The sequence below is a fragment of the Amblyomma maculatum genome, chromosome 1 (genome assembly GCF_055883805.1).
Source record: "Amblyomma maculatum isolate TAMU_Amacu chromosome 1, ASM5588380v1, whole genome shotgun sequence".
Lineage (NCBI taxonomy): Eukaryota > Metazoa > Arthropoda > Arachnida > Ixodida > Ixodidae > Amblyomma > Amblyomma maculatum.
In genome coordinates this window covers 487,438,571-487,447,011 of record NC_139344.1, presented here as the reverse complement: position 1 = coordinate 487,447,011, position 8,441 = coordinate 487,438,571, and positions in this window count along the sequence as shown.

The following is an 8,441-nucleotide window of genomic DNA, read 5'->3' as shown; positions in this document are numbered from 1 at the left end:
GCCTAACCCGGGCAAGCTTGAGTGACACCTATTTGCACATCATGCCTAAAAGTGCCTGTAAGGCTTTGTGTGTATTGTTGTGAGCCTAACCCGCGCAAGCTTGAGTGACCCCTATTTGCACATCATGCCTAAAAGTGCCTGTAAGGCGTTGTGTGTATTAACTTGTTGCAATTCGTTTTAGCCGCTATGTGCAATCTTGAATCGCAGTTCTGAGCCTAACCCGTGCAAACTTGAGTGACACCTATTTGCACATCTAGCCTAAAAGTGCCTGTAAGGCGTTGTGTGTATTAACTTGTTGCGATTCTTTAGCCGCTATGTGCAAACTTGAATCGCATTTCTGAGCCTAACGCGCGCAAGCTTGAGTGACCCCTATTTGCACATCATGCCTAAAAGTGCCTGCAAGTCGTTGTGTGTATTAACTTGTTGCGATTCGTTTTAGCCGCTATGTGCAAACTTGAATCGCAGTTCTGAGCCTACCCCGCGCAAGCTTGAGTGACACCTATTTGCACATCATGCCTAAAAGTGCCTGTAAGGTGTTGTGTGTATTAACTTGTTGCGATTCGTTTTAGCCGCTATGTGCAAACTTGAATCGCATTTCTGAGCCTAACGCGCACAAGCTTGAGTGACCCCTATTTGCACATCATGCATAAAAGTGCCTGTAAGGTGTTGTGTGTATTAACATGTTGCGATTCGTTTTAGCCGCTATGTGCAACCTTGAATCGCAGTTATGAGCCTAACCTGCGCAAGCTTGAGTGACACCTATTTGCACATCATGCCTAAAAGTGCCTGTAAGGCGTTGTGTGTATTAACTTGTTGCGATTCTTTAGCCGCTATGTGCAAACTTGAATCGCATTTCTGAGTCTAACGCGCGCAAGCTTGATTGACCCCTGTCTGCACAAAATGCCTAAAAGTGCCTGTAAGTCGTTATGTGTATTAACTTGTTGCGATTCGTTTTAGCCGCTATGTGCAATCTTGAATCGCAGTTCTGAGCCTAACCCGCGCGAGCTTGAGTGACACCTATTTGCACATCATGCCTAAAAGTGCCTGTAAGGCGTTGTGTGTATTAACTTGTTGTGATTCTTTAGCCGCTGTGTGCAAACTTGAATCGCTTTTCTGAGCCTAACGCGCGCAAGCTTGAGTGACCCCTATTTGCACTACATGCGTAAAAGTGCCTGTAAGGCATTGTGTGTATTAACTTGTTGCGATTCGTTTTAGCCGCTTTGTGCAAACTTGAATCGCAGTTCTGAGCCTAACCCGCGCGAGCTTGAGTGACACCTATTTGCACATCATGCCTAAAAGTGCCTGTAAGGCGTTGTGTGTATTAACTTGTTGTGATTCTTTAGCCGCTGTGTGCAAACTTGAATCGCTTTTCTGAGCCTAACGCGCGCAAGCTTGAGTGACCCCTATTTGCACTACATGCCTAAAAGTGCCTGTAAGGCGTTGTGTGTATTAACTTGTTGCGATTCGTTTTAGCCGCTTTGTGCAAACTTGAATCGCAGTTCTGAGCCTAACCCGCGCAAGCTTGAGTGACACCTATTTGCACATCATGCCTAAAAGTGCCTGTAAGGCGTTGTGTGTATTAACTTCTTGTGATTCTTTAGCCGCTGTGTGCAAACTTGAATCGCATTTCTGAGCCTAACGCGCGCAAGCTTGAGTGACCCCTATTTGCACTACATGCCTAAAAGTGCCTGTAAGGCGTTGTGTGTATTAACTTGTTGCGATTCGTTTTAGCCGCTTTGTGCAAACTTGAATCGCAGTTCTGAGCCTAACCCGCGCAAGCTTGAGTGACACCTATTTGCACATCATGCCTAAAAGTGCCTGTAAGGCTTTGTGTGTATTGTTGTGAGCCTAATCCGCGCAAGCTTGAGTGACCCCTATTTGCACATCATGCCTAAAAGTGCCTATAAAGCGTTGTGTGTATTAACTTGTGCGATTCGTTTTAGCCGCTATGTGGAATCTTGAATCGCAGTTCTGAGCCTAACCCGCGCAAGCTTGAGTGACACCTATTTGCACATCATGCCTAAAAGTGCCTGTAAGGCGTTGTGTGTATTAACTTGTTGCGATTCGTTTTAGCAGCTGTGCAAATTTTTTCATTCTGAGCCTAACCCGGGCAAGCTTGAGTGACACCTATTTGCACATCATGCCTAAAAGTGCCTGTAAGGCGTTGTGTGTATTAACTTGTGCGATTCCTTTTAGCCGCTATGTGCAAACTTGAATCGCAGTTCTGAGCCTAACCCGCGCAAGCTTGAGTGACACCTATTTGCACATCATGCCTAAAAGTGCCTGTAAAGCGTTGTGTGTATTAACTTGTTGCCATTCTTTAGCCGCTATGTGCAAACTTGAATCGCATTTCCGAGCCTAACGCGCGCAAGCTTGAGTGACCCTTATTTGCACATCATGCCTAAAAGTGCCTGTAAGGCATTGTGTGTATTAACTTGTTGCGATTCGTTTTAGCCGCTATGTGCAAACTTGAATCGCAGTTCTGAGCCTAACACACGCAAGCTTGAGTGACGCCTATTTGCACATCATGCCTAAAAGTGCCTGTAAGGCTTTGTGTGTATTGTTGTGAGCCTAACCCGCGCAAGCTTGAGTGACCCCTATTTGCACATCATGCCTAAAAGTGCCTGTAAGACTTTGTGTGTATTTTTGTGAGCCTAACCCGCGCAAGCTTGAGTGACCCCGATTAGCACATCATGCCTAAAAGTGCCTTAAGGCGTTGTGTGTATTAACGTGTTTCGATTCGTCTTAGCCGCTATGTGCAAGCGTGAATCACAGTTCTGAGCCTAACGCGCACAAGCTTGAGTGACACCTATTTGCACATTATGCCTGAAAGTGCCTGTAAGGCGTTATGTGTATTAACTTGTTGCGATTCGTTTTAGCCGCTATGTGCAAACTTGAATTGCAGTTCTGAGCCTAACCCGCGCAAGCTTGAGTGACACCTATTTGCACATCATGCCTAAAAGTGCCTGTAAGGCGTTGTGTGTATTAACTTGTTGCGATTCGTTTTAGCCGCTATGTGCAAATTTTTTCGTTCTGAGCCTAACCCGGGCAAGCTTGAGTGACACCAATTTGCACATCATGCCTAAAAGTGCCTGTAAGGCTTTGTGTGTATTGTTGTGAGCCTAACCCGCGCAAGCTTGAGTGACCCCTATTTGCACATCATGCCTAAAAGTGCCTGTAAGGCGTTGTGTGTATTAACTTGTTGCAATTCGTTTTAGCCGCTATGTGCAATCTTGAATCGCAGTTCTGAGCCTAACCCGCGCAAACTTGAGTGACACCTATTTGCACATCATGCCTAAAAGTTCCTGTAAGGCATTGTGTGTATTAACTTGTTGCGATTCTTTAGCCGCTATGTGCAAACTTGAATCGCAATTCTGAGCCTAACGCGCGCAAGCTTGAGTGACCCCTATTTGCACATCTTGCCTAAAAGTGCCTGCAAGTCGTTGTGTGTATTAACTTGTTGCGATTCGTTTTAGCTGCTATGTGCAAACTTGAATCGCAGTTCTGAGCCTTACCCGCGCAAGCTTGAGTGACACCTATTTGCGCATCATGCCTAAAAGTGCCTGTAAGGCGTTGTGTGTATTAACTTGTTGCGATTCTTTAGGCGCTATGTGCAAACTTGAATCGCATTTCTGAGCCTAATGCGCGCAAGCTTGAGTGACCCCTATTTGCACATCATGCCTAAAAGTGCCTGTAAGGCGTTGTGCGTATTAACTTGTTGCGATTCGTTTTAGCCGCTATGCGCAAACTTGAATCGCATTTCTGAGCCTAACGCGCACAAGCTTGAGTGACCCCTATTTGCACATCATGCATAAAAGTGCCTGTAAGGTGTTGTGTGTATTAACACGTTGCGATTCGTTTTAGCCGCTATGTGCAACCTTGAATCGCAGTTCAGAGCCTAACCCGCGCAAGCTTGAGTGACACCTATTTGCACATCATGCCTAAAAGTGCCTGTAAGGCGTTGTGTGTATTAACTTGTTGCGATTCGTTTTAGCCGCTATGTGAATATTTTTTCGTTCTGAGCCTAACCCGGGCAAGCTTCAGTGACACCTACTTGCATATCATGCCTAAAAGTGCCGGTAAGGCGTTGTGAGTATTAACTTGTTGCGATTCGTTTTAGCCGCTATGTGCAATCTTGAATCGCAGCTCTGAGCCTAACGCGCGCAAGCTTGAGTGACACCTATTTGCACATCATGCCTAAAAGTGCCTGTAAGGCGTTGTGTGTATTAACTTGTTGCGATTCTTTAGCCGCTATGTGCAATCTTGAATCGCAGTTCTGAGCCTAACCCGCGCAAGTTTGAGTGACACCTATTTGCACATCATGCCTAAAAGTGCCTGTAAGGCGTTGTGCGTATTAACTTGTTGCGATTCGTTTTAGCCGCTATGTGCAAACTTGAATCGCATTTCTGAGCCTAATGCGCACAAGCTTGAGTGACCCCTATTTGCACATCATGCCTAAAAGTGCCTGTAAGTCGTTATGTGTATTAACTTGTTGCGATTCGTTTTAGCCGCTATGTGCAATCTTGAATCGCAGTTCTGAGCCTAACCCGCGCGAGCTTGAGTGACACCTATTTGCACATCATGCCTAAAAGTGCCTGTAAGGCGTTGTGTGTATTAACTTGTTGTGATTCTTTAGCCGCTGTGTGCAAACTTGAATCGCTTTTCTGAGCCTAACGCGCGCAAGCTTGAGTGACCCCTATTTGCACTACATGCGTAAAAGTGCCTGTAAGGCATTGTGTGTATTAACTTGTTGCGATTCGTTTTAGCCGCTTTGTGCAAACTTGAATCGCAGTTCTGAGCCTAACCCGCGCGAGCTTGAGTGACACCTATTTGCACATCATGCCTAAAAGTGCCTGTAAGGCGTTGTGTGTATTAACTTGTTGTGATTCTTTAGCCGCTGTGTGCAAACTTGAATCGCTTTTCTGAGCCTAACGCGCGCAAGCTTGAGTGACCCCTATTTGCACTACATGCCTAAAAGTGCCTGTAAGGCGTTGTGTGTATTAACTTGTTGCGATTCGTTTTAGCCGCTTTGTGCAAACTTGAATCGCAGTTCTGAGCCTAACCCGCGCAAGCTTGAGTGACACCTATTTGCACATCATGCCTAAAAGTGCCTGTAAGGCGTTGTGTGTATTAACTTCTTGTGATTCTTTAGCCGCTGTGTGCAAACTTGAATCGCATTTCTGAGCCTAACGCGCGCAAGCTTGAGTGACCCCTATTTGCACTACATGCCTAAAAGTGCCTGTAAGGCGTTGTGTGTATTAACTTGTTGCGATTCGTTTTAGCCGCTTTGTGCAAACTTGAATCGCAGTTCTGAGCCTAACCCGCGCAAGCTTGAGTGACACCTATTTGCACATCATGCCTAAAAGTGCCTGTAAGGCTTTGTGTGTATTGTTGTGAGCCTAATCCGCGCAAGCTTGAGTGACCCCTATTTGCACATCATGCCTAAAAGTGCCTATAAAGCGTTGTGTGTATTAACTTGTGCGATTCGTTTTAGCCGCTATGTGGAATCTTGAATCGCAGTTCTGAGCCTAACCCGCGCAAGCTTGAGTGACACCTATTTGCACATCATGCCTAAAAGTGCCTGTAAGGCGTTGTGTGTATTAACTTGTTGCGATTCGTTTTAGCAGCTGTGCAAATTTTTTCATTCTGAGCCTAACCCGGGCAAGCTTGAGTGACACCTATTTGCACATCATGCCTAAAAGTGCCTGTAAGGCGTTGTGTGTATTAACTTGTGCGATTCCTTTTAGCCGCTATGTGCAAACTTGAATCGCAGTTCTGAGCCTAACCCGCGCAAGCTTGAGTGACACCTATTTGCACATCATGCCTAAAAGTGCCTGTAAAGCGTTGTGTGTATTAACTTGTTGCCATTCTTTAGCCGCTATGTGCAAACTTGAATCGCATTTCCGAGCCTAACGCGCGCAAGCTTGAGTGACCCTTATTTGCACATCATGCCTAAAAGTGCCTGTAAGGCATTGTGTGTATTAACTTGTTGCGATTCGTTTTAGCCGCTATGTGCAAACTTGAATCGCAGTTCTGAGCCTAACACACGCAAGCTTGAGTGACGCCTATTTGCACATCATGCCTAAAAGTGCCTGTAAGGCTTTGTGTGTATTGTTGTGAGCCTAACCCGCGCAAGCTTGAGTGACCCCTATTTGCACATCATGCCTAAAAGTGCCTGTAAGACTTTGTGTGTATTTTTGTGAGCCTAACCCGCGCAAGCTTGAGTGACCCCGATTAGCACATCATGCCTAAAAGTGCCTTAAGGCGTTGTGTGTATTAACGTGTTTCGATTCGTCTTAGCCGCTATGTGCAAGCGTGAATCACAGTTCTGAGCCTAACGCGCACAAGCTTGAGTGACACCTATTTGCACATTATGCCTGAAAGTGCCTGTAAGGCGTTATGTGTATTAACTTGTTGCGATTCGTTTTAGCCGCTATGTGCAAACTTGAATTGCAGTTCTGAGCCTAACCCGCGCAAGCTTGAGTGACACCTATTTGCACATCATGCCTAAAAGTGCCTGTAAGGCGTTGTGTGTATTAACTTGTTGCGATTCGTTTTAGCCGCTATGTGCAAATTTTTTCGTTCTGAGCCTAACCCGGGCAAGCTTGAGTGACACCAATTTGCACATCATGCCTAAAAGTGCCTGTAAGGCTTTGTGTGTATTGTTGTGAGCCTAACCCGCGCAAGCTTGAGTGACCCCTATTTGCACATCATGCCTAAAAGTGCCTGTAAGGCGTTGTGTGTATTAACTTGTTGCAATTCGTTTTAGCCGCTATGTGCAATCTTGAATCGCAGTTCTGAGCCTAACCCGCGCAAACTTGAGTGACACCTATTTGCACATCATGCCTAAAAGTTCCTGTAAGGCATTGTGTGTATTAACTTGTTGCGATTCTTTAGCCGCTATGTGCAAACTTGAATCGCAATTCTGAGCCTAACGCGCGCAAGCTTGAGTGACCCCTATTTGCACATCTTGCCTAAAAGTGCCTGCAAGTCGTTGTGTGTATTAACTTGTTGCGATTCGTTTTAGCTGCTATGTGCAAACTTGAATCGCAGTTCTGAGCCTTACCCGCGCAAGCTTGAGTGACACCTATTTGCGCATCATGCATAAAAGTGCCTGTAAGGCGTTGTGCGTATTAACTTGTTGCGATTCTTTAGGCGCTATGTGCAAACTTGAATCGCATTTCTGAGCCTAATGCGCGCAAGCTTGTGTGACCCCTATTTGCACATCATGCCTAAAAGTGCCTGTAAGGCGTTGTGCGTATTAACTTGTTGCGATTCGTTTTAGCCGCTATGCGCAAACTTGAATCGCATTTCTGAGCCTAACGCGCACAAGCTTGAGTGACCCCTATTTGCACATCATGCATAAAAGTGCCTGTAAGGTGTTGTGTGTATTAACACGTTGCGATTCGTTTTAGCCGCTATGTGCAACCTTGAATCGCAGTTCAGAGCCTAACCCGCGCAAGCTTGAGTGACACCTATTTGCACATCATGCCTAAAAGTGCCTGTAAGGCGTTGTGTGTATTAACTTGTTGCGATTCGTTTTAGCCGCTATGTGAATATTTTTTCGTTCTGAGCCTAACCCGGGCAAGCTTCAGTGACACCTACTTGCATATCATGCCTAAAAGTGCCGGTAAGGCGTTGTGAGTATTAACTTGTTGCGATTCGTTTTAGCCGCTATGTGCAATCTTGAATCGCAGCTCTGAGCCTAACGCGCGCAAGCTTGAGTGACACCTATTTGCACATCATGCCTAAAAGTGCCTGTAAGGCGTTGTGTGTATTAACTTGTTGCGATTCTTTAGCCGCTATGTGCAATCTTGAATCGCAGTTCTGAGCCTAACCCGCGCAAACTTGAGTGACACCTATTTGCACATCATGCCTAAAAGTTCCTGTAAGGCATTGTGTGTATTAACTTGTTGCGATTCTTTAGCCGCTATGTGCAAACTTGAATCGCAATTCTGAGCCTAACGCGCGCAAGCTTGAGTGACCCCTATTTGCACATCTTGCCTAAAAGTGCCTGCAAGTCGTTGTGTGTATTAACTTGTTGCGATTCGTTTTAGCTGCTATGTGCAAACTTGAATCGCAGTTCTGAGCCTTACCCGCGCAAGCTTGAGTGACACCTATTTGCGCATCATGCATAAAAGTGCCTGTAAGGCGTTGTGTGTATTAACTTGTTGCGATTCTTTAGGCGCTATGTGCAAACTTGAATCGCATTTCTGAGCCTAATGCGCGCAAGCTTGAGTGACCCCTATTTGCACATCATGCCTAAAAGTGCCTGTAAGGCGTTGTGCGTATTAACTTGTTGCGATTCGTTTTAGCCGCTATGCGCAAACTTGAATCGCATTTCTGAGCCTAACGCGCACAAGCTTGAGTGACCCCTATTTGCACATCATGCATAAAAGTGCCTGTAAGGTGTTGTGTGTATTAACACGTTGCGATTCGTT